The 25272-nt window shown below is 34.2% G+C and overlaps 1 long non-coding RNA gene across 1 annotated transcript in view; it reads right to left on the bottom strand.

Moving 5' to 3' along the window:
- Positions 1 to 12071: 12071 nt before the first annotated feature.
- LOC116270511 overlaps positions 12072 to 25272 on the bottom strand; it is a 43527-nt gene continuing 30326 nt past the window's right edge. Inside the window, exons 2-3 of the long non-coding RNA XR_004178559.1 lie at positions 22062 to 22154; positions 12072 to 12082 (exon numbers count right to left, since the gene is read on the bottom strand). This is a non-coding gene — a long non-coding RNA (uncharacterized LOC116270511). The remainder of the gene's footprint in view (positions 12083 to 22061; positions 22155 to 25272) is intronic.

Raw genomic sequence — 25272 nt, 5'->3', positions numbered from 1 at the left:
CTAAAATATAGCACCTGTGTCTTAAGAAATGAAAAGGTATTGTACATTTTGGGATATATATGGCTAACTGGATAGTTATAGATATGTAAATACACCAAATGAACAAAGAAAGTGGAGAAATATCTGCCCAAGTACTCTGAAGCAACAGATGCTTACATGATATTTGGATTATTTTATTGACTTCTCAGAATTAGACGGAAAATATCATATCATCGGCTCTATGTAAATAGGATGGTAAATTTTAAAAAGTTTTACTCTCCTCCAAATGGAACAGAAAGAGGGAATGTGGTGATGAGACGCTCTCTTGCCTTGAAGTCAGCTGGGCATGCTACTAACAACCAAGGCCGAGTAGCAGATCAAGGTTCTCCTGGCCTGCTGCCTGCCAATCATGATCTCTCATGAGCGATTTCACCTCGCTCCACTCTGTGTGATGTGTAGGTTCTCTGGCCTAACCATCTACGGTCCTCTTCACTTTGGGTGAAGGACAGAGGCCTACTTTCATACAGGAGGAAAAATGAAGACAAAGGAAAGACTGGATGAGGTATAGCATGTGAAGTGATGTTGGACAGTTACAACAGTAAGAATGCCAGAAAAACGAAACTTTGTTTTCAAATAGACATCTAGAACAACAGCACTACATTTTTTGGAATCTTACTATGACTGCTTTATAACACTTCAAACACTTCAAAATTTTGCCTGTTTCATGCATTCACATTTACAATAGGTAGGTGATGACTGATCCTCCAGCTGGAGTCTGGGGATCTGGCATGCCTCAACTCTCAGAGGACACTTAACTGTCCCAAAGGAATGATCATTTCATCATTTAATCAGGTACTTGCATGTAATTGCATTTTGGATACACAGGCATTCACACACTTACACAACTATATTTAAACTTCAAAGAGAAATTTTCTAAAGGGCATTTGCTTCTTATGGAAGTAAAATCAGAATAAGCTGTATTCAAAGGGTGAGGAAAGCTATACACAGGAGACCTCTGTTTTATTGTGGTTTAGCTCATGGAACAAATATGTTTAGTGGTTTCGGTCTACTTCCTTGGAAAAATGTCCACATTGAAAATGACCACCCAGGTTAGCAAAGTTTGGCATACCGCTCACATCCTAGAAAACAGAAGTCTCTATCTAGGGCCAAATGTCCACTTCCAACTCTTACTACATTTCTTTTCCTCAGGGAAGAGATTTAAGTAGAATCAAAAGAAGTTATTCTATGGGTCTAGAAAAAATACAATAAATTGCGCACTTTAAACTCATAACTACTAAATCAAAATAATTTATTGTCCTCCATTTTTAACCATAAATAGAGACTGTCCACGATGGGATCAACCATGAGTGAACTATTCCCCAGCTGGTTATGAAATTTATTCAGATGTCACGGAACTGTGACCTGGTAACCTGCCCAGTCTTAGAGATGCTGAACATTACAAATGTGGAGGCAGTTGGGCTGCATGAAATTCTTCCCCAAAACAGTGCAGCATTGTCAAAAAGTTACATAAATATCAATCCATGTCACAATCTTATAAAAAATATTGCCAGCCTCATTCTTTTTGTTTCACTTTCTATTCCCCCTTCTTAGCAAATGACTGATTGATTCCTTGGGCTGACTTTAGGCTCCTATCAGGTACTGAGGAGGCTTATGCAGTCCCTGGGCAAGACCGTGAGTTCCACACAGGGTGAAAGCAGGAATTTTGCTTTCAAAGATCCACATTTTCCAGGGGGCAATACTATTAAATATATGGCTTCCTTAAGACATTTTATAGTAACAGTAATAAAGACTCGTGGAAGAGTTTTATGCAATTGGCATTGAAATAAACATAAATGCACTAAAGAAAGTGGATGCAACTGCTGCAAATGACAATAAACTTCTTTTTTGAATATATTGAGTCAAAATGTTGGAAATTTTAAATAAACCTTGTGCAGACATGCAATCAGCGATAGAGATATGTTCTGATGAATGTGTCCTTAGGTGATTTTTGTCCTTACACTAACATCAAAGAGTGGACTTACATAAACCTCGATGGGATAGCCTACCACCTAGGCTATGTGGTATCTAGCCTATTGCTCCAAGGCTGCAAACCTGTACAGCATGTTATCGGACTGAATACTGTAGGCAATTGGAACTCAGTGGTGAGAATTCATGTATTTAAACATACTTAAAATTAGAAAAGGTACAGTAAAAATATGCCATAAAAGATTAAAATATTGTAGACCTGTCTAGGAACATGGCATGTATGAAGTTAATTGGACTGAAGTCACTCTGAGTGAGTCAGTGGGTGGGTGGTGAGTGGATGTGATGGCCTGAGACACTACTGTCGGCCTTATGAAAACTGTACACGCAGGCTATACTGTTTATTATAAAAATTGTTTTTATTCCATCATACGTTTACCTTAACTTATTGTAACTTTTTTACTTTATAAACTTTTCAATTTTGTAAATGTTTTTACTATTTTGTAATAACACTGAGCTTAAAATACACATTGTAACCTGGACAAAAATACTTTCTTTCTTTTTATCCTTATGTTATAAGCTTTTCTCTACCTTACGTTTTTAACTTTTATTTTTTACTTTTCAAAATTTTATTAAAAACCATGATACAAACACACATACCACCCTAGGCCTATACAGGGTCAGGATCATCACCATCATTGTTTCTGCCTCCACATCTCGTCCCCCTAGAAGGTTTTCTGGTTTAATGGCACACAGGAAGCTGTCATCTCTTATAACAATGCTTTCTTCTGGGTCCCTCCTGAAGACCCTGCCCAAGGCTATTTTATAGTTAACAATTTTCTCGTAAGTGGAAAAGGTACAGTCTAAAATAATGGTAAAAAATATAGTATGATATACACAGACCAGTAATATAGTCATTTATTACCATTATCAAGGATTGTGCATTGTATATAATTGTATATGCTATATTTTTATATGACTGATAGTGCAGGTTTGTTTACACCACCATCACCACAAACGTGAAGAGTGTGTTGTGTTACGATATTATGATGACTACATCATTAGATCATAGGAATTTTTCAGATCATTATAATTGTATGCAACCACTATTACATATGCAATCCATCATTAACCAAAATATGTCCTTATGCATGACTGTGCATGTATACATATACATAAATGTATATATACCCACATATATAATGATAATTTATTCTATATACTCTCTGATTTCTGTCACTGAGATTTACTCATAATGTTCCAAATAATATAATAATTTGCTTTGCCTACAGAATGAAGCAAATTATAGAAATTAAGTATAGGTAACATCAGCGTTATTTGAATATTTTTCCTATATTACCTGAATACTTATTTCAATTTCACCTAGTCAATTCCTAATTTGATTTGTCATTAAATATCATAGAATTGTCACTTTTTAAAACATAGCTATGCTTGCTTGTGCAATCTTTGTCAATTTTTGAATGTATCTTTTTCAAGCATTTTTCCAGAAAAGCAGAGGTCAAATAGTTTTTCAGGCTATAATACCAAGAAAACTTCTACCTGAGTACAATGAACATCAGATTTTTGAGAAAAATGTAACTCCAATATTCAAACCAGAGTTACCTGTAGGAAAGAGAGAGCTACAATAATGCAGGATGAAAGTCGACACTGAAACCAATTTTATTACAACTCTCAAAGTTATTTCATTAAGTTTTAGTTTGGGGTAAAGAAGCCATATTCTGTTTACTTCTGAAAAAGTCTCCAAAATGAAACAATGAAGGTGAATACTTGCATATATATGTGTTAGTAGACAGTATTCGTTATATACCCCAGTAATACACTAGGCTTGCAAAGCATCAAATCAAAACAATTCAATGCAAAGCAACATGAAAAATGCTAAAACACATAATTGAAAAGCACAACGTACAGCTCTTTCTGACTCCTGAGTCTCTTATAACAGATCGAAAGGATTTCTGTTTCTCCTAACTGAGTAAGTATTCTCTCTTAATACTCTTTCACTTTGCTACCAACTCTGGGGTCCTGAATTTAAAACTTCAATAAAGTAACTAAAGTTAAGTTTCCTTAAAAGCAATAGTAACGGTAAAGATTCTGGTAGAGGGGTATGGGATAGGATAACAGAGCAAATTACAAATTGTGAATTCCTTAAAAGCAGAGACTTACTGCTCTTTTCAGACTCAGAACTTATTGCAGTGCTTAGCATCAAAAGGAAATCAATAATTGCTTTTGAATTTTTGAATTAACTCTCTTCATCTTGTGGTGGAACTTTTATCTTAGTTGAAGATTTCTCTTGTCAACTAAATCCACTTGATAATTTAGGTTTCCTTTAATCATCCAATCAATAACTTAATTGTAGCTCTATTTGACTCTCAAGTAATCCATATAAAAGTGGCAAATGGTATTGTATATGTTTGCATTAATCAATTATAGTAACTTGGAAAAAAACAGTCACATTATATTTCAATACAAATACTTCTTAAATTCAGTGATTAACATGAAACACAAACCATGGTTTGTTTTTATGAAAGGAATTTTACTATTACTCCAGTTTTACTAACAATAATTGAAAGAAAATTTGTCATCCCAGTGCATGGTATTTTCAGTACCATTATCATCACAATACTAATTTTTGTTTTTGTTTTTCTTTCAGTTGAATAGAAGAACTTCTGTCTCATTATGGTCTTTTTCAATTAAAATGAACTCACGTTGATAGACAAATATTTGCACTGTTGTAATGTTGGATTAATAACACTCACAGCAACAGCAATTAAATCTCCCTTCACCGACATTTAATGTCCAGTTTTAATCAAGTCTATGGGGAATGAAATTGAAACACATTCCCATGTTCTTCCTTTGCCTTTGCTGTGAATAGATTTCTTTTTCTCCCTTACACTTATAATATCGTTCCAATAATATTTGTCATAAGAAATAGTAAAAATTAAGAACTGATCATATCTTCATTTCATTTCTCTAGGGCAAAAAGTGAGAAACACCAAATTTAATCAATCTTACTACCAAAACGTGGTGATTTCTTTGATGATGAAAATTACAAGGTTATGTTATTTATTACTGGGACACTAGTTATTGGTAAAATGTAGAAATTCATTATAAAAAATGCTATAAACATTACTTTAACAATGGAATTACATACGCATGTCCACCTGTGCATGCGTGTGTACCACCTGTATGCACATGGACTAACTTTTTTCCAGAATGTATTTAATACAGTACTGACTGAGTGTTATTTGGTTCAACTACATGGTAATAAAACAGTCTTCTGTAGATTGTTCAGCAAAGGTATCATGATAAAAAGCAGATTCCACATTTTCAGTACTTTCAAAAACTAAATATAAGGATATTAGAGTCTTTCCTGTCAAAATTATTCATACGACACAATCTTACTTTGCTTTTAAATTAAAAAACAAAACAAAACAAAAGCAAACAACAACAACAAAAAACCAACAAAGATCAACTGAACTTTCTATATAGAGCTCAAAGAGGTGATATTTAAGAAAGTGAGAGTCAGGGAGAAATAACATACTTACACTGGTCTGTGTTGATATTCTGCTTACCATGAATATTTTGTACTAATTTTGAGTTTTAAACTATTTATCAGATATTACTTATCTTGATCACTGTGGGGTTTTGGTCCCATCTTAAATTTTGTTCTCAATTATGTTTGAATGCACTTCAATTATTGATCATGGACACAATTTTTAATAAGTGTTTTATCATTAAATATAAAAGCAGGTAGAATAATTTTCTCTCCCTTATGAAATAAAAATACTATTAACCAATTTTAAGCCCCATGTACATTAAAATTTTGACTCTTTACTATGCTTTTATTTCTACATTCCTAGGTAGTTTCTCTTCCAATTAATATTTAATTTAAACATAATTCAAATATTTATTTTCATTATTCTAAAACTTTATTTTTAAGAAACTGTATTGTGTTCCATTCTGCCCTAGCATCTAGCTTCTCTACATTCCTCTGTTTTCTCCGTTTGGCTGAGTTCTAATTTTATACTTTCCTAGAGCGTTAAACTCTAATCTAAAGTGCCTGATCATAGTAAAGATAGGAAGATTTTTTAAATCAACACATTCAGAGTAAATCTCTCTATATGATTATCTTCCTAATTGTGTATCTCTTTTAGTGCACAGTATTATTTTACCAATCCCATTTAATTTATTAGAAAACATTGTAAATGACGAGTTGATGGGTGCTGACGAGTTGATGGGTGCAGCACAGCAACATGGCACAAGTATACATATGTAACAAACCTGCACGTTATGCACATGTACCCTAGAACTTAAAGTATAATAATAATAATAAAAAAAGAAAATTAAAAAAAAAAAGAAAACATGCTTCACAATTTTGCCCTACTTTTTTTTTTTTTATTTTCAGCAGTCCTTTCAAATTAAGTTTTAATGTCTTTTAAACTGAGGCATCAGTATCTGCCACATCACTGTAGGTCACCTATAGAACGTCTTCTTGTAACTTACGTCTTCACTCCACACTACCATTTTTCTTTTCTTTCACATTTTTTCCCTAATTTTTTTCATACTTATTTTCCTCTTTCCATTTCGTTTTTGTTTGGAATACAACATCCTTGGAAAGAAGTGCAAGAAAGAGGGAAATAAAACTAAATAAGTAATAATTGATAAAGCTTTCTCTAGTTTGTTCTTGCATGATTTATTCTTAGAAACAAAGCCAAAACAATTCTCCTACGCGTTTATGTAATAAGCAGCCCCCACCTTTAACTGTCCACTGAGGCTGTACAGGAGTTTTCCATTTTCCATCTTATTGAATTAAAATTCATAAAGCTTGATCTTTATGATTTTCCATTAATTGCTTTTCCTTTTATGATTTCCAATTTGCCACACAATCAACTGTCAAATTCAATGGTATACTTCTTTCTGCATTCTGAATATTTTTGTGTTTTTGTTTGCCATGAAATGCTTACATTTTTAAAATTAAAATATCATTTTGCCTCCTTTCTGTCAGACACATCTTACTACATCTATGTAATGTTGATGAAAAGAATCTTCACTTATCTTATAGACTCAATGTACTCTCTCCAAAAAACAAGGAGGTAGAGAATACAAATAGAAATATTTCTAGGTTATTTGGGAAGAAAATCATCAAACTCCGAAGAAATATAACTGGGCCATTGATGTAGATTTGCCATAGTTGACGGTACTTAGTAAATCTGTGTTTAAATGTAAATTGTTGTTCACAGTAGAATTTAAGAGCATTGAATTGTCAAACTTGGCAACATTCCTTTCAGACAGTATAAAAAATAAAATACTCCTTTCATATTCACTTGACATTTTCCTCTGTGTTTGCAAGGAATTAAGAGAAGGTAATGTAAAAAAAAAAAAAAAAAGCAGTAGTAAAATATCAAAATGTTCATGACTAAACAAGCAGATTAATGATCAGAGAGCAAAACACATTTTGGAATCCTTTTATCCCATCTTTAGTATGTGCCTAAGCCTATGGATCCCAGTAACTGCTGGAATCGATCACAGCTGTAGACCTTCCTTCAGAAGCACATGCTTCATCTGTTAGTGATGCAGCTGGGGTTTGTGTGCATTTTCTCCCCATGATTAACCCTTATTCAATCTAACAAAAAAGTGGTCTAATATTCTTAGCACTGAAACTATATCACGTCACTAAGTCTGATACTAGTGTTTTTATAAACATTGTATACACCAGAATATTAATATTTCCCTAGCCTTATTTTATTAATTGTTAGGACATTTCTGACTCAAAATAGAGGTAAAAGAATGAACTTCAATGACAGTTTCATTTCATACTTAAAAATTGCATTTGTGTGTAGGCTAGTTCTGCATGGTGAGAATACAGCTAAATAGACCAGATATAAAAAAATCGATTTATTAAAAAAATTTTAAAGATAAACAGTAGTAAGCAATGATAACAAAAGAAAAATCTGGAACCCATTCAGCTCAGCTGACATCCTTGGCAGATTCCTATTTACAGCATGAGAAATTTAATGACCAATGCATATAAAACAAAGACTGCCTACATTCTTTCACATGTGCTTTGTTTTTGAAAGAATGCTAAAAAATATGCCTACCAGACAGGGCATTTTCATTACAGTTACCAACTTTTGTTTTTCTTAACTCTTGAATAGGGGCTTGAATGCTTTAAAGATGGTACAAGAAGTCTACAGTCCTCTTCAATGAGAATTTATCTCTATACATTATCAATTACTGATACATTTTGTTTTGTTATAAATCTCTCTCATGACCTGTGTAAAAATAAAACCTATTTTTCCAAAGAGAGAAGTCTTGTGGCTTTTCTCTTGTTGTTTTGTTGCTGTTGTGTTTGTTAGGATGTTTCCCATTTAGTGCTCCCATGTGGTTCAAATTAGAGAAAGAGTCCTGTAATTCAAGAGCCACTCTCAACTTATAATGAAAAACTAAATGAATAAAATACTAGATTTAATAGTCCACAGGAAAAGTACTTAAGAAAGTAAGCTTTTCATTGTATTAGCTGATAAGGAACAGAATAAGAATAAATATCTCTTTAATGATTATTTGATTTTGTTAATTGGCTGTAGCCCCTGAAAAAGATCTACGCAGTAAGGAGTAACACAAATACAACTTGAACGATCAATCAGTTGCACCGAAAGACAATGCAACCTCCGCAAATGGATTTTTCTTTTTTATTGTTACCTGAGGATACATCTTTTGCGAAGTGGAAAGGTGAGTTGAGTAGTGTTTTTTATACAAACCCAGGGCAATCAGTTCCTTCTGACCCAGAGGAAGTCCAGCCTGCCTCAATCTCTCGGTAAGCATGGCTGGTTCCTGGAGGAGAGAGACCTAAGCGACTCATAAAATTGTTGATATTATTATTTTGTTTATTTGGACTGAAGGTCTGGGCTCAGAGAAGATATTAAGGATTTTAGATTGTGTGTCAGGAGGGGAAGGAGTATGGGCAGTCTGGGGACAGTCTCTGGCCAAGGCTGACAGCTCTCCTCCACTCATTTATCCTTGATTCATGCTTTGCCTTGGAGAAAGTCCATGAGTTTGTAAACTCAGAGAACTATGTACTGGTGTCCATGAACTGGACGAACTACAACATTGAACCATCCATGAAGTCAGCACGGGACCACGGAGGAGTGGCCTTCAGAGAAAACAACATGGCAGAATGAAGCAAAGGCACGGGTCCCTAGGAACTCACATTTCCAGTCAGTTCTGTGTCTTTCCTTACAAGCAATCCCTTTTTGCCTAAATACATTTAAAGATTACTGTAGAAAATGGAAGCCTCAAAAGGAAAACAGTTAACAATGCATTTGGGCACTCTGTCACCTTGCTACTTAAAAACTAGTTCTACAAACCAGTGACTTCAATATTACTAGGTAACTTTTTTAAAAATAGAGACTCTCTGGACCCACCCCAAAGCCACTGAAACAGCATCTGTATTTTAAACGGATCCCCACATTGCTCATATGCATGTAGAAGCTTGAAAAGCATGATTCTTGTGATTATGAAAAAAAATAATTTTCTGTTTGAGGAATCGATAAAATATAATACACACATGATATTTTTCCATAAATGTGTATTTATAATTAGATAAGATGTAAATGGGTATGGTCTCTGCCTCTTATTAAGTTAATATTTTCATAAGTGGTGACAGCAGTGATTTATTAGCTCCTTGGTTATATTTGAAGAAGGTGGTGCTTTTCAGGTTTACTTGATTAAACATATGCTATACTTATATGCAAATACATTTCTGCCCAAATGATAAAATAATTGCTTTTCAAGGATGAAGGTGAGTCTTGTTCCCAAACTCAGACTTTACCAAAAAAGAAATTGATGACAACAGCAAATGCCACCGGTTCAGGAGCCTTTGTCACAACAGGACAAAGTGGAGACAATAAACCCTGGAGTTTATTGGAACTCAGGTAGCTCTCCCAGGCCCCTAAGGCTGCCTACAGCTAACTCATCAGCACAGAAACTTAATCATGTTTACCTCTGTGTATGGATCGAAACTTTAGAATCAAGAATCTATTGACTAAAGAAGCAAAACGATAAGAATTATAATCCCACTTCAAAATTCAACTGATAAAAATAATGCAAAGAATGATTTAAATTTCTGAAGCATTCATCTGAGTATATACATCTGACTACTAGAAAAGAAACAGATGGTTAAGAATTAATGAAAGGAAGAACCAAAACCACTGAAATTATTTCAGAATGAGTTTCCAAAAATATGGCATATGGCTGGAAACAAATTCTATGATATGCTGTTAAATACATTAGGTGAATTCTTGCTTCAACCTGTTATTTTTTTTTCTCTTTTCTTTCTTTCTTTTCTTTATCTCTCTTCTTTATTTCTCTCCCTCCCTCCAGCTTTCTCTCTTTCTCCATTTCCCTTTTTACCACTCCTGCTTCCTCTTCCTCCCCACTCCTCCTCCATCCTTCCCTCTTTTCTTCCACCTAATCTAACATAGAGAATGCCTGTAGTCAAGAGGTACTGAAAATCATTTATCAACTATATGCTACCCAAAGAAATGATGGTAATAATTACGTGTTTCCCTTCAACATTAATAGCAGCTCTTTTTCCTTTACATTTTCAGCTTTTTCTTACCCCATTTCAGATGTCGTAATAGGGATAAGAAGCATTTTGTTTCCCAGAAGTGGAGTGATTGATCTGATATGTGTCATGTTGGATGACATAAAGAAAAAAATATATGTGACAGTGAGGGCCAAAGGAGTCATTTGGCATTCAGTCCTATTGGTTTTCTGAGTTTCAGGAATTTTATATCTTTTCATTTTATTTCAGGAAGAGATAAACAGCTTGAAGTCAGAGTGCCCACTACTATAGTTACAAGAAAACCAGCAATTAGTTCTCTATAAAATCCTATTTTATATACCGTAAGTCTCCTAAATAGTTGATTTTAGTCCTGGACACTCTTAAAATCCAGAGTTTTGGAAAAAAAAAAAAAAACAAACTCATGAAAATATATTTGTTCCAGGCAGTCTACTAACCTTTTAAAAAAGAAGATATAAGTGTTAAGAAGGGTCCAAGCTAGAATTTAGCAACATGTTAACTATTATTTTAGCTCTGAACTATCCTGTTTTGTGTTGAAATAATTAGTCTTTGAAGGAAGCCATGAAAATTAATACAAGACTTGACCTGAAAGAAATCATTTAGGCTCTCAAGGCTATGTAATCCACAGCAATGCCGCCTACTTTGGACTATTAATTCCCAATAAGCCTTGCATTTGTTATGCATGTGTAACTGGAAGACTATTTGAGCATTTTCTGTAAGCAATATTTAATTATCTTCAATTTTCCTTGAAATTGCATGAAGCCTTTGAATATTCCAAATTATAATCTATGAACTAAATTATGGAACTCAAAAGACCATTAGATCAATCTTTTGTCATTCAGATGACATAAATATGATGCTTAAAAGAGTCCATGCCATATAATAATTGTTATATATGTGTTAGATATTATTACTACTATTGTTAAATTATTTTTTGAAAATGTGAAATTCTAATTGTTATAATTATAAATATTCCAGAAATTTAATGTGAAGTTTATGTTATATTTACCAGACTATCAATTACATATTCTCTGTATACCCGACACAAATCTGTTGTTAGTAATACATAAGACCAGTCATAATTTGTCCTGGAGTAGACATTTAGAATTTAAAAAGTATCAAATCATATATTATACCGTTAAAAATAATAATGTGATTTGTATTACTGGTTTCAGAATTGAATACTCATATTTCCTCTAATATAACAGTTTAATTTGCAATAAGACTAATTATGTTTTCTATTTTCTCAAAGAACTATTTTAGTTTTCATAATCAATGTCTTCTTATATGCTTTTAAAATGATAAAAATATGTACTGTTAATATTTTTTAAACCTAGTGTTTTAGTCTGTTAACATGACACTATAAGGACATACTCAAGACTGAGTAATTTATAAAGGAAAGAGGTTTAATTGACTCACAGTTTTGCAGGGCTGGGGAGGCCTCACAAAACTTATAATCATGGCAGAAGAGGAAGCAAACACGTCCTTCTTCACATGGCAGCAGCAAGGAGAAGAATGAGACTAAAAGGTGGGAAAGGTCCCTTATAAAACCGTCAGATCTTGTGAGAAGTCATTGACTATCATGAGAACAGCATGAGGGTAACCACCCCATAATAAAATTACCTCCACCTGGTCCCTCCCATGACATGTGGGGATTATAGGAATGACAATTCAAGATGAGGTTTGGGTGGAGACACAACCAAACCATATCACATAGTCACTATACTAAACATTTTTACTTATTATTAGGAATAAATAATTAAACTTTTATTATAACCATATTATAGGTACTAATACATTTCTTACTGCATAGAAATTGAAACTGAGGCACAGAAAATTTAGTAAGGCTGAGGCCTCACAGTCAGTAAGGTTGGAACTGTGAGCAAAGTCTAGGCTTGGCCTCAGAGCTTCCTCCCTCATCTTTTGTGACCTCCTGTAATCTCTCTCCAGGATGAATAGAGAATTCTCCACCTAAGTAGAAAATAAGTACCACTGGGTACTTTAATACCACTTTCTTGTTTAATATAATCTGTTCTTATTTTGTGTTTTTTATTTTTCATACAAGCAGTATTTTAATGACATAAATTTTTTGACACAGAGATCTTATACTTCCAGCCAACCACTTTTCCTATTAGTTTGTGACTGGGGATATAATTATCCTCAAATGTAGCACTTTTCAGTTTTTTTCTAATGTTTTCCAATACTGTCTTCATTTAATTCTGAAAAGGAATATTTCTAATTGCTAAAGGTCATTTGCAATATGATTTCATATGTTTATTTTTTTCATAAATACGGTAACACATTTGATAAATAATCAACTGTTTCTTACAAGTCATAAATAAGACTATTTACAAGAATGTACATCAAGACTGACACTTTAATAATGCTGTTTTTCAGCTTAACAACAGTTATATTGATAGTTTCTTAGCTTCCCAATAAGACCTACACAGATAGAACAGAAATTTGACAGACAGAAAGGAAAATTGTTCTATTCTGTACCTCGTCCATATGAAGCCATCCTAGGTTCAATAAGATCTTTCCTTCAGCGTGTTCTTTTATTTTTATGCAGCAAAATAATCATTTCCAGGGTTGCATCCACACAGAAGGAAGGATTTATTCATGTATTTATTCATTCTTTCATTCTACACAAATTTATTTAATATCTATTCAATCAGTCCAAAACATATTTATTTAACCTTAATCTTGAGCAGTACACTATGCCAGACACAGAGAAAGATGGAGTGAAAAAAATCAGATGAGAGAGGAGCACAGCCTAATCTTTTCCATATTTCACCTTTACTCCTAGAGCCTCTATGTTCTGCTGATTTTCTCTGATGTGACTTGATAGTGTTAGTCATTTCAATATGATGTAGCCTCATATGAAAAACAAATATCTCCCTAAGTGTCTGACTTACTACCAAGAGGAAATATAATCAGCAAGGGAAATCAGACTCAATGTATGCAGCCTGCATGTGATGTTTGCAGAGGGTGTTGAAACACAAAGTGTAGGATACAATATGTACATGACAAGAACCCATGCATTGGCTTCAGGAATCTGGGCTGCTTTGGACCTTATTTATTTATTTATTTTTGGACCTCATTTAAATCCAGGCTGCCTGTACCTCCTGATAACAACATTCTGCTCTCTCAGGCTGAATTCTTCTACAGTCTAACAGCAACTAATACCCTTCTAAAAGCTGTGAATATACCTACTCCCTTGAATATCAATTACGTTAACATGGCAACCTTTGTGGTCTCCAGTTGCCCATGAAACAGAGCCTTGAAATTCCTCCAGAACCTAGGTCACCTTCATACTAGCAGTCTGCTGGATCACCTCGTTGCTTAGTCAACTGAAAGGCAAAGCTTGCTAAGTTAGGGAGCCTCATGAAAATAAAGTGATGTAACTATCAGGATCTTGTTATTTTTTCATTGCACTGACAAAACAGAAAATATAAATGGTTCCTCAGAATGTAATATTTGGGGAACCAAATATTCTATATTCTAATCTCCATTAATGAAATTAATATTCTATCTCCATTAATGAAAGAAAAAACTCATATATATTATGCTTCCTTAGACACAGGTTTTTGTTTTTGTCCTTTGAAACATAGATATTTCCGGCCGGGCGCGGTGGCTCAAGCCTGTAATCCCAGCACTTTGGGAGGCCGAGACGGGTGGATCACGAGGTCAGGAGATCGAGACCATCCTGGCTAACACGGTGAAACCCCGTCTCTACTAAGAAATACAAAAAAAAAAACTAGCCGGGCGAGGTGGCGGGCGCCTGTAGCCCCAGCTACTCGGGAGGCTGAGGCCGGAGAATGGCGTGAACCCGGGAGGCGGAGCTTGCAGTGAGCTGAGATCCGGCCACTGCACTCTAGCCTGGGCTACAGAGCCAGACTCCGTCTCAAAAAAAAAAAAAAAAAGAAACATAGATATTTCCTACATACTTTTCTTGCTAATAAAAATTTGAGGCAATTTTGTTAAAAAAAAGCACAAGGATCTACGTGTGTGTGTGTGTGTGTGTTTGTATACATATATGTACATATGTGTGTGCATATATATGTGCATATATACATATATATATATTTCCCTTCTCACTAAAGGTACTCACTAGACATGTGTTCTCATTTACACAGTAACTGCACACACATGTGCACATGTGCACCCAACTTGACTGAAATTTTAAAAATCTTCTCTCTAACCCTTTACATCTAAGAGCATGTTTTCTATATGAGAGAAGTCCTAAAAACTGTAGTAACCAGTGACGGCACACCATTGCTGAGAATATTTTGAAAATATCAAGTCCTGGACATACTGTCTACATGTAAGACAGGCTGAACAATGGGAATACTTCTTCTTTCAATTCCTTAGGCTTTACACCTATAGAAATGAAAACCATAGTCTATTAAAATGACTCAATGAAAAAGCTGTGGCTCATTTCAGGTTTGTTAGTTGTTTTCTTTTTTTGTTTGTTTTTGTTGTCTTTTTAATGCCAGGCATGAATAGAAGTACGGATTCCAAAACAATAATTACCGGGGCCAGAAAATGTACTTCTGAAAGTAACCCTGTGGAGAATTAGGAGAAATATACTCAGAATATAAGCAGAAACTGGAAGGATTAAAGGAATAAAAACGACGCATATTTTCTTCTTTAATTTGGTGAAATCAATAAGATTGACTAGCAACCACCATTGAAAATGGAGGGAAGAACACAATTTTTATATTTTTGTATTTTATTTAACAGAATGTATCACTTCCTTATTTGAAGGGCTTCAGTTTGGGTCCTACTGTTGTCACTCAAGAACTGTGTGATATTTATGGTATCATAAATTGATTTAAAAAATAACCAAATATAGGGTTAATCTATATCTATAGGCAAAGCCTTAGCTAGAATCAATATATACTTAGATTTCAAGCAATCTGGTAGGCTTTTCCTTTTCTGGAGGCATCCTGATTTATTTTAGATTATACCTATATAAAGTATTTAAAATAAGGTAAATCAGCTTGCTTAAAGTCCATAAAAGTAATAAATATTTCTTGTGATTCATTATATTTTAAGCACTAGTTTGAAAATTAGCAACTGACGATATACACTGATAAGAATGTTGAGTTGATGGATTAACCCCGCACCACAGGTCAAATTAAGGTGTCACTGCATGCCTTACAGTTCCAAGAGATATTATGAAATAGTAAATACTAACTAGCCTGTTGTGTAAAAGATGGCTTATTAGAATTTATGTCCCATTCCATGGTTAGAACCTCCTTGAGGGTCAGAGCCTCCCACATTCTCAGGAAATAAGGCAGTATGTGTTTTGATCTGTTAAACAAAAAGTGTACGTTAATCACCACGTTTCTAAGTGAGTCACTATTGTACTACCTTTCCAAAATTTTAATAGAAAATATAAAAATTGATAAGAAAATTCTCATTGTCAAATCCAATACTTCTCTAATTAATCTCAAGGCAAGATTGATAATTGTGTGGGGTATCACGAATAAAGACAAAATTGTTTCTATTCAGCTTGCTCTAAAAAAGAGAAGAAAATTATAAGGATCTAAAGTTAAACTTTTAGTTCACATTAAGACATCTAGAATCTAAATACATTATACCTATTATTTTCTAATTTTCAAATTGGTATATAAAAATAATGAGGCACAAGAAATATTTGTTTCATTTATGAACTTTAAAATCAAAATATATTCACTTTTAAGCTGATTTAACTTATTTTAAAAAGTTTACATAGAAGTAATCTAAAGCAAATCAGGACATCTTCAGAAACCCAAGAGCCTACCAGATTACTTGAAATATACAACTGTATTGATCCTAGCTGAGGCTATGCCTGTAGATATATTTCTTTTTTTTTTTTTAATTATACTTTAAGTTCGAGGGTACATGTGCACAACGTGCAGGTTTGTTACATATGTATACATGTGCCATGTTGGTGTGTAGCACCCATTAACTCATCATTTACATTAGGTATATCTCCTAATGCTATCCCTCCCCGCTCCCCCAACCCCACGACAGGCCCTGGTGTGTGATGTTCCCCTTCCTGTGTCCAGGTGTTCTCATTGTTCAATTCCCACCTATGAGTGAGAACATGCGGTGTTTGGTTTTCTGTTCGTGTGATAATTTGCTCAGAATGATGGTTTTCAGCTTCATCCATGTCCCTACAAAGAACATGAACTCATCCTTTTTATGGCTGCATAGTATTCCATGGTGTATATGTGCCACATTTTCTTAATCCAGTCTATCATTTATGGACATTTGGGTTAGTTCCAAGTCTTTGCTATTGCGAATAGTGCCACAATAAACATACGTGTGCATGTGTCTTCATAGCAGCATGATTTATAATCCTTTGGGTATATACCCAGTAATGAGATGGCTGGGTCAAATGGTATTTCTAGTTCTAGATCCTTGAGGAATTGCCACACTGCTTTCCACAATGGTTGAACTAGTTTACAGTCCCACCAACAGTGTAAAAGTGTTCCTATTTCTCCACATCCTCTCCAGCACCTGTTGTTTCCAGAGTTTTTAATGATCGCTATTCTAACTGGTGTGAGATAGTATCTCATTGTGGATTTGATTTGCATTTCTCTGATGGCCAGTGATGATCATTTTTCATGTGTCTACTGGCTGCATAAATGTCTTCTTTTGAGAAGTGTCTGTTCATATTGTTTGCCCACTTTTTGATGGGCTTGTTTGATTTTTTCTTGTAAATTTGTTTAAGTTCTTTGTAGATTCTGGATATTAGCCCCTTTTCAGATGGGTAGATTGTAAAAACTTTCTCCCATTCGGTAGGTTGCCTGTTCACTCTGATGGTAGTTTCTTTTGCCGTGCAGAAGCTCTTTAGTTTAATGAGATCCCATTTGTCAATTTTGGCTTTTGTTGCCATTGCATTGCTTTTGGTGTTTTAGTCATGAAGTGCTTGCCCATAGCTATGTCCTAAATGGTATTGCCTAGGTTTTCTTCTAGGGTTTTTATGATTTTAGGTCTAACAGTTAAGTCTTTAATCCATATTAAATTAATTTGTATAAGATGTAAGGAAGGGATCCAGTTTCAGCATTCTACTTATGGCTAGCTAGTTTTCCCAGCACCGTTTATTAAATATCGAATCCTTTCCCCATTTCTTGTTTTTGTCAGGTTTGTCAAAGATCAAATGGTTGTAGATGTGTGGTATTATTTCTGAGGGCTCTATTCTATTCTGTTGGTCTAGATCTCTGTTTTGGTACCAGTACCATGCTGTTTTGGTTACTGTAGCCTTGTAGTATAGTTTGAAGTCAGGTAGTGTGATGACTCCAGCTTGGTTCTTTTGGCTTAGGATTGTCTTGGCAATGTGGGCTCTTTTTTGGTTCCATATGAATTTTAAAGTAATTTTTTCCAATTCTGTGAAGAAAGTAATTGGTAGCTTGATGGGGATAGCATTGAATCTATAAATTACCTTGGGTAGCATGGCCATTTTCATGATACTGATTCTTCCTATCCATGAGCATGGAATGTTCTTCCATTTGTTTGTGTCCTCTTCTATTTTGTTGAGCAGTGGTTTGTAGTTCTCCTTGAAGAGGTCTTTCACATCCCTTGTAAGTTGGATTCCTAGGTATTTTATTATCTTTGAAGTAATTGTGAATGGAAGTTCACTCATGCTTTGCCTATCTGTTTGTCTGTTCTTAAACATATTAGCGTTATTTGTAAGTTTTATAGTAGTATTTAGTAACATGCCACTAATAAAGGGCAGTTCATTTAGTAGGAACTGAATAAAGACTAGTATAAACTAATCATAATACACAAAACTACTCTGCTTATTAATTAAATTTCTTGTAAATTTGTTACTCTGGAGGCAGTAGCCAAGGTGGACCAAATAGTTGAATTTACTCGTGGAAGCATTCAGCTAATTCATTACTGAAAAGCCCCAGTAGTATCTTAACCAATACCTTGTGAAAAACAAAAGGTCCATAGAGTTATACTTCCCAATATGAAACTGTTTTAAAATATACCTATATTACATTTAAGCTCCTTCTACAAAATGTATGTTTCTTCTTTATTCTCTTTAAATTTGGTTGATATATTTACATGAACAAATTTTAAATACCACAAAATTTTGAATATTGGAATGACAAGCTTACTTTTTTCTCTAGATTAGTTTCCCAAAGGAGTAATCAAAAAATGACAACTACAATATAAATTATCCATCAACAGTACAGTGCATTGCAAACAAACAAGCTCTCCCTCTAGCCTTGCTTCTCTAGAAAGTAAATTGAATGTGGAAGAGAAACAAAATATGTTTGGAAATAAAGAGAATTGTGAAAAGGAGAGAGTGCTTGTTGTTTGGCTTTTTGTAGTGTGAAAAACCACATCTCTCATGACATAGAAATTTCAAATGGACACCCAGGCTAAATTTTAGAAAGACAGTGTGGTTTTCACAGTAGATTTGTTTACATTGTCTATTTATTATTAGTTAGCTATCATTATAAATACTCTCTTGCACAAAAATTATGAAGAGACAAAAGTTGAATAGATGTAATGTCTATATTATCAAAACCCTGAAGTATTATGTACCTTACAAAGAACTCAAAAGGAAAGGATTACAAATTATCACGTATTTAGCCATTGTATTTATTTAATTGTGACAAGTGAAATAACATTAAATAAATTGTATTCTGTCTTCAGGCTAAACTCATTCCAATTAAGGGTAAGCATTTTGTAAGTGCTTAACATATGTCACTGTATTAAAAACAACTCATGTAATACCATGGAGTTTCACCAATGGCCCTGGTGGAACTATGACTGTTGTTGGAAACATGTTGTATTTTGCCTCTGGCAAAATCATTTTCATTTGCTCCAACAGTAGTCATCCATTTTCTAGAGCGGTGCTACTTTGGTTGCTAATATCACTAGTCCGTCAAAATGTCAGAGGGACTTAAATCTTTTATCCAAATAAAGACTACAGGGATTTCTCCCCCCAGTGTACTAGCCATTTGCTTTCTTCTAATACACAAAAGAAATGTTGATATTAAAAAATTTCAAATAGTATTTTGAATATGACAAGAATATTTTTACCTATATTTGAGCATGAGTAATTTGTGTATTTGATAATTGTCAAATTGTTACATTCTTCATAGTAAGAACATTTCAAATGTTTATTTTTACTATTACTGATTATTAAATTAGCAACCTAATTATATAATATTGTTCCTAATTCAGATAACTAGATTATTTTCCCAAAGAAGTAATCAAAAAATGACAACTACAATATAAAAGGAAATTATCCATCAACAGTACAGTGCATTGCAAACAAGCTCTCCCTAATAAAGGAAGCATGTTTTATTTTTAAAAGTCACGTGCAAGTATATATGTATTTCAATTTTTTTAACAAAAATTATAATTCTACCTTTGCAACTTATTTTCATTTATCACTATATTAGGGATATTTCTTCAGCCATCTCTCTCTTTTTTTTCTCTCTCTCTCAATAGGTAGATAATTATATAATTCATTTTTTACATTTCTTAAACATTTGACTTTGACTTTTATGACTTTGAATCATAGATATTTCCAAGTTTCAGGAATCTTATATCTTTACATTTTATTTTAGAATGAGATAAACAGTTTGAATCCAGAGTACTCACTAAGTTAGTGAGGAGAAAACTGTTAGTTCTCTACAAAGTACTGACTGACTAACACTTAGCACATCACCACACTAACTTCAAAATTCAATCCTAATATTTGTTATCAAGGAGAATTGTTTACAATAGTGTGTGTGTGTCTGGAGGTGTTTTAAAATTTTCTAGTGGAAATAAATGTAAAGGACTCTGGGAAAAGATTATAGAATATCGTTGTCCTTGATGGCAAAAATATATTTTTACATCTATTGCTTCCTAATTAATATAAGAATTTTGGCAAGGTATGCTAGATTCGCAATTTGCTTTGAGACTAGACACATTTATTTTACTCTCTATATGTTAGAATGATGTGGAGAAATATGGATGGTAGAAAACTGGCATCTCTCATTTCTGCACATGTTATAGAGCAGAGGCAATGATCATCTTTGTTCAGATTATTTTTTCACAGTGTTTTTATAGCAAAAAGCCTTGGAAGATAGAGATAGTGTTGCACTCATTGAAGCAAAGGGAAGATTTTTTCATTGATTAGTATAATAAAAATAATGATTTTCTCTTAAACATAAAAAATGTTCAGAATAAGAAGATGTCTCTTTTTTCTACACATTGTTCTAGGGTTCCAGGCTTTCCTGGTTTGTCTGGCTGTCATCATTTCCAGACACCAAAATGAAACAGTGGAACTCCAGGTCAGAAGTTAATTTTAACAAAGTTGCCCTTCTAATTATAGGGTTGGCTGACATTTAATCACATGGTCACACTTACACTGGAAAGATATTGGTGAACGTGGTCTTAACCTGAGTAGCCGTGAGGAAGGAGAGAAAAAGTTTGGATACAGACAGGCTGAACAACCACTGATACATTGTCTCTTAAAATCCTGGGTAAAAAAACAAAAACAAGGAAAATTTTTAACAAAAAGAAAGACTATGTGTAATAATCCAAAATAAAATCTAAACATGATAAGCCTGGGAGTTGGGTGGACACCAAAGGGAGATAAAAGCATGAAAAAATAACTTAATTAATACGAAGATATAAGCACTGGCACATTTTTAAAACTTAGGCCACAAAAACATGAACATTGGCCAACAATATACTGGCTACCACAACTCAGAGTGTTAAAATTAAAAGAATAAAATATGTACATGATGCAAATATATAGCAACAGCAAAAAAGAACAGAAAGAGAGGAAGATAAAAAGGAAGGAAAGGAGGAGGGGAAGAAGGGAGGAAAGGAGGGAGGGAGATCAAACAACTCAATAGCAAGGAAATAACCCAACTAAAAATGAATAAATGATATAAATATGTATTTTTCAAAGGACATAAAAATAGCCTACATATATATGAACAAAATGCTCAACATCACTAATCATCAGGAAAAGGAAAATTAACACCACAATAATATTTCACCTCACACCTGCTGGAGTAGCTATTATATATATAAAAAAAATCAAAGATAGCAAGTGTAGGTGAGGACATGGGGAAAAAAGAAAACTCTTATACACTTTTTGTGGGAGCATAAATTAGTATAGCCATTGTATAAAACAGTATGTTGGTTCCTCAAAAAACTAAAAATAGAACTATCATTTGGTACAACAATGCCACTTCTGAGTATATATCCAAAGGACTTGAAATTAGTGTTTCAAAAAGATATCTGCACTCCCATGTTCACTGAAGCATTATTCACAATAGGCATTATATTAAATCAACATAAGTCTCCAACAAACAATGAAAGGATAAAGAAAATGTGGTAACACAATGAAATACTATTCAGCCTTAAAAAGAAAAAAAATTCTGTAATTTACAACAACATGGATGTATTCGTTCATTCTCACACCACTAATGAAGACACACCCAAGACTGGGCAATTTATAAAGAAAAGAGTTTAATCAACTCACCGTTCAGCATGGCTGCGGAGGCCTTAGGAAACAATCGTGGTGGAACAGGGAGCAAACACATCCTTCTTTACATGGCGGCAGGAAGGAGAAGAGCTGGGAAAAGGGGAAAAAACCATTAGATCTCATGAGAACTCACTCACTATTACTAGAACAGCAGCATGGGGGTAAATGCTCCCATGACTAAATTACCTTACCACTGGGTCCCTCCTACAATTCAAGATGAGAATTGGGTGGGGACACAGCCACACCATATCAACTGACAAACCTGGATAACATTATGTCAAGTGAGGTAAGTCAGGTACTGAAACACAAATACTCCATGATCTCACCTATATATAAAACCTACAAAAGTTGAACTCACAAAAGTAGAGTAGAATGATGGTTATCAGAGGCAGGGCAGAGAAGGGGAATGGGGAGATGTTGGTCAAAGGGTACAAAGTTTCAGCTAGACAGAAGAAATAAATTTTTGAGATCTATTATATAACATAGTGACTATAGTGAATACTAGGGTAATTTATATTTCAAAATTGCTAAATCAGCAGATTTTACATGTTCACACCACATAAAATGACAAATTTGATGAACATGCTAGTTAGCTTGATTTAATCATTTCAAAAAGTATATGTGTGTGTATACACATATATATACACATATATATATCAGAACATCACAGTGTACCCCATAACATATACAATTATTTCTTGTCAAAAATGAAAGAAGAAAGAAAGAAAGAAAGAAAGAAAGAAAGAAATTGTAATCTTAATGTTCCTAATTTAAATACAAAGATAAAGACAGTTTCTTCTTCTGAATGTTTTGAGGGCAGGAGGATGTGAGCTATGCATGATGATACATAGGAGTGAATAAAACTAATGAGTGTTCTGCATAGACCAATGGGTCATGATGCAAGGTACATGATTAAATTACACTTTTCCACTTCAAGTCCAAAAAAGAGGATGCAAAATATATTATATAATACAGTCATGCACTACCGAAGGATGTTTCAGTAAAAACTGGACAGCCAATAGGACAGTGGTCTTGAGGTGAACCATTTCTGTCGCCTGGTGATATGGTAGATTTTCCAGTGGGACAAGCTATGCAGGTGGAAGACAGCAAAAATGATTATCTTGACCTTGTGTAGGCCTAGGCTAATGAGTGTGTCTGTGACTTAATTTTTCATAAAGAAGTTTAAAAGGTTAAAAAAAATTAAAAACAAGAAAAAAGCTTATAGAATAAGGATATAAAGAAAGAAAATATTTTTGTACTGCTATATAATATGTTTGTGTTTTAAGCTAAGTGCTATTACAAAAGAGTAAAATAGTTTTAAAAAACTAAGTTTATAAAGTAAAGTAGTTACAGTAAGCTAAGGGTAATTTATTATTGAAGAAAAAATATTTTCAATATGTTATTAGTCTGTTTTCATGCTGCTGATAAAGACATACCTGAGACTGGACAATTTACAAAAGAAAGAGAGGTTTAATGGATTTAGGAACAGTTCCACATGGCTGGGGAGGCCTCACAATCATGGCAGGAGGCAAAGAGGAGCAAGTCACATCTTACATGGATGGCAGCAGGCAAAGAGAGAGAGAGAGTGTGCAGGGAAACTCCCCTGTATAAAACCATCAGATCTCATGAGACTTATTTACTGTCATGAGAACAGCATGGGAAAGACCTGCCACCATAATTCAATTACCTCACCGGGTGGTCCCTCCCACAACACATGGGAATTCAAGATGAGATTTGGATGGGGACACAGATATCAAATATCTTAGTGTACCTGTAGTGTAAGGTGTTTATAATGCCTACAGTAGTGCATGCCAACATCCTAGGCCTTCATATTCACTCAGCATTCACTCACTCTACTCACCCAGGGCAACTTCCAGTCCTGCAAGATCTACTCACGGTAAGTGCCCTATACAGGTGTACCACTTTTAAATCTTCCACACCATATTTTTTAATGCGTTATTCCTATATTCATATACTTTTAAATACATGTGACTGTACTGATCCCTGAAAGCAATTGTAACACAATCATAAGTATTTAGGGGTTATAGGCATTACCATATAGTCTACGTGTACAATGGGTTGTATCATCTAGGTGTGTGTAATTACGGCACACTCTTTGATATTTGCACAAGGACAAAATGACTTGATGATACATTTCTCAGAACACATTCCCATTGTTAAGCTATGCATGACTCTATGAGATTACACTGTTCTGCTCAAAATTGTTTTTTAATTTCCTACTGCCCACAGAGTCAAATTTTCTTATTCTAACATTTAAAAACGTCATCTATTATTTACTACAATGTTTATGCATTTTTCTCACTACCATCCATTGCTCATTTTTTCAATTGTATCGATTATTATTTTCCAACATTTCTATTCTGATACTATGATGTAAAGCCATCTCTTAGTTTTCCCCTTCTTCCTCTTCAGATTCATGAGGAAATCCTGCATGTTCCAATTTTGCTATAAATCCTGCAATTGGAGCCCCTTGATGCACTGCTTTTACACCCAGCCACCATCACTTCTCACTGCAAACAACATGATAGCTTCCCCACTGGGTGTTCAACCTTGATCTTTGCCATGTAGAAACTCCACAGTGCCTACACTGAATATTCCCCTAGGGACTGAATCATATCATGCCATTTCTAAGCTTGCAAAACTCCAGGACCTTTGCAATTTGCTGAGAAACAACAACCACGTCCTTTCACTGGACAGGGAGGACTTACTTGATCTGACTCACTGACTCTTCTGATCTCATCTCCCACCACTTCTGCCTCAGGCATCTCGCTCCAGCCACACTGGCCACTTGCTCTTCCTGGCACTGACATGCTTCTGCTTCCAAACTCTTGCACTTGCCTTCTCTCTACCTGGAACTTTCTTTTTCTGCTCCTGAAAAGATGCACAACTTGCTCTTTCCTCCTTCTTTCTTCAAGTGTCTGCGATCACTTTATATAAAATTGTACTGCTCTCCCATCATTCTGAATCTTCCTTAATTTTATTTCTTATAACACTTTGCATTTCATAAACTGATCAATTATTGTTTATTTTTGTTTATTGTTCCTCTTTGAATTTATGCTGAGGGATGATGGGACTTTTTTTTCTGTTTTTCTAAAAGCAATTTTCCCATTTCCAGGAATAGAGAATTGCATCTACTATGGAATCAGCAAACCTTTTCTGAGTGAATTTATGTAATTTTTCCACATTG

This window comes from Papio anubis, chromosome 15, assembly GCF_008728515.1.
Source record: "Papio anubis isolate 15944 chromosome 15, Panubis1.0, whole genome shotgun sequence".
NCBI classification, from domain to species: Eukaryota; Metazoa; Chordata; class Mammalia; order Primates; family Cercopithecidae; genus Papio; species Papio anubis.
This window is presented reverse-complemented; position numbering and strand designations above follow the sequence as displayed.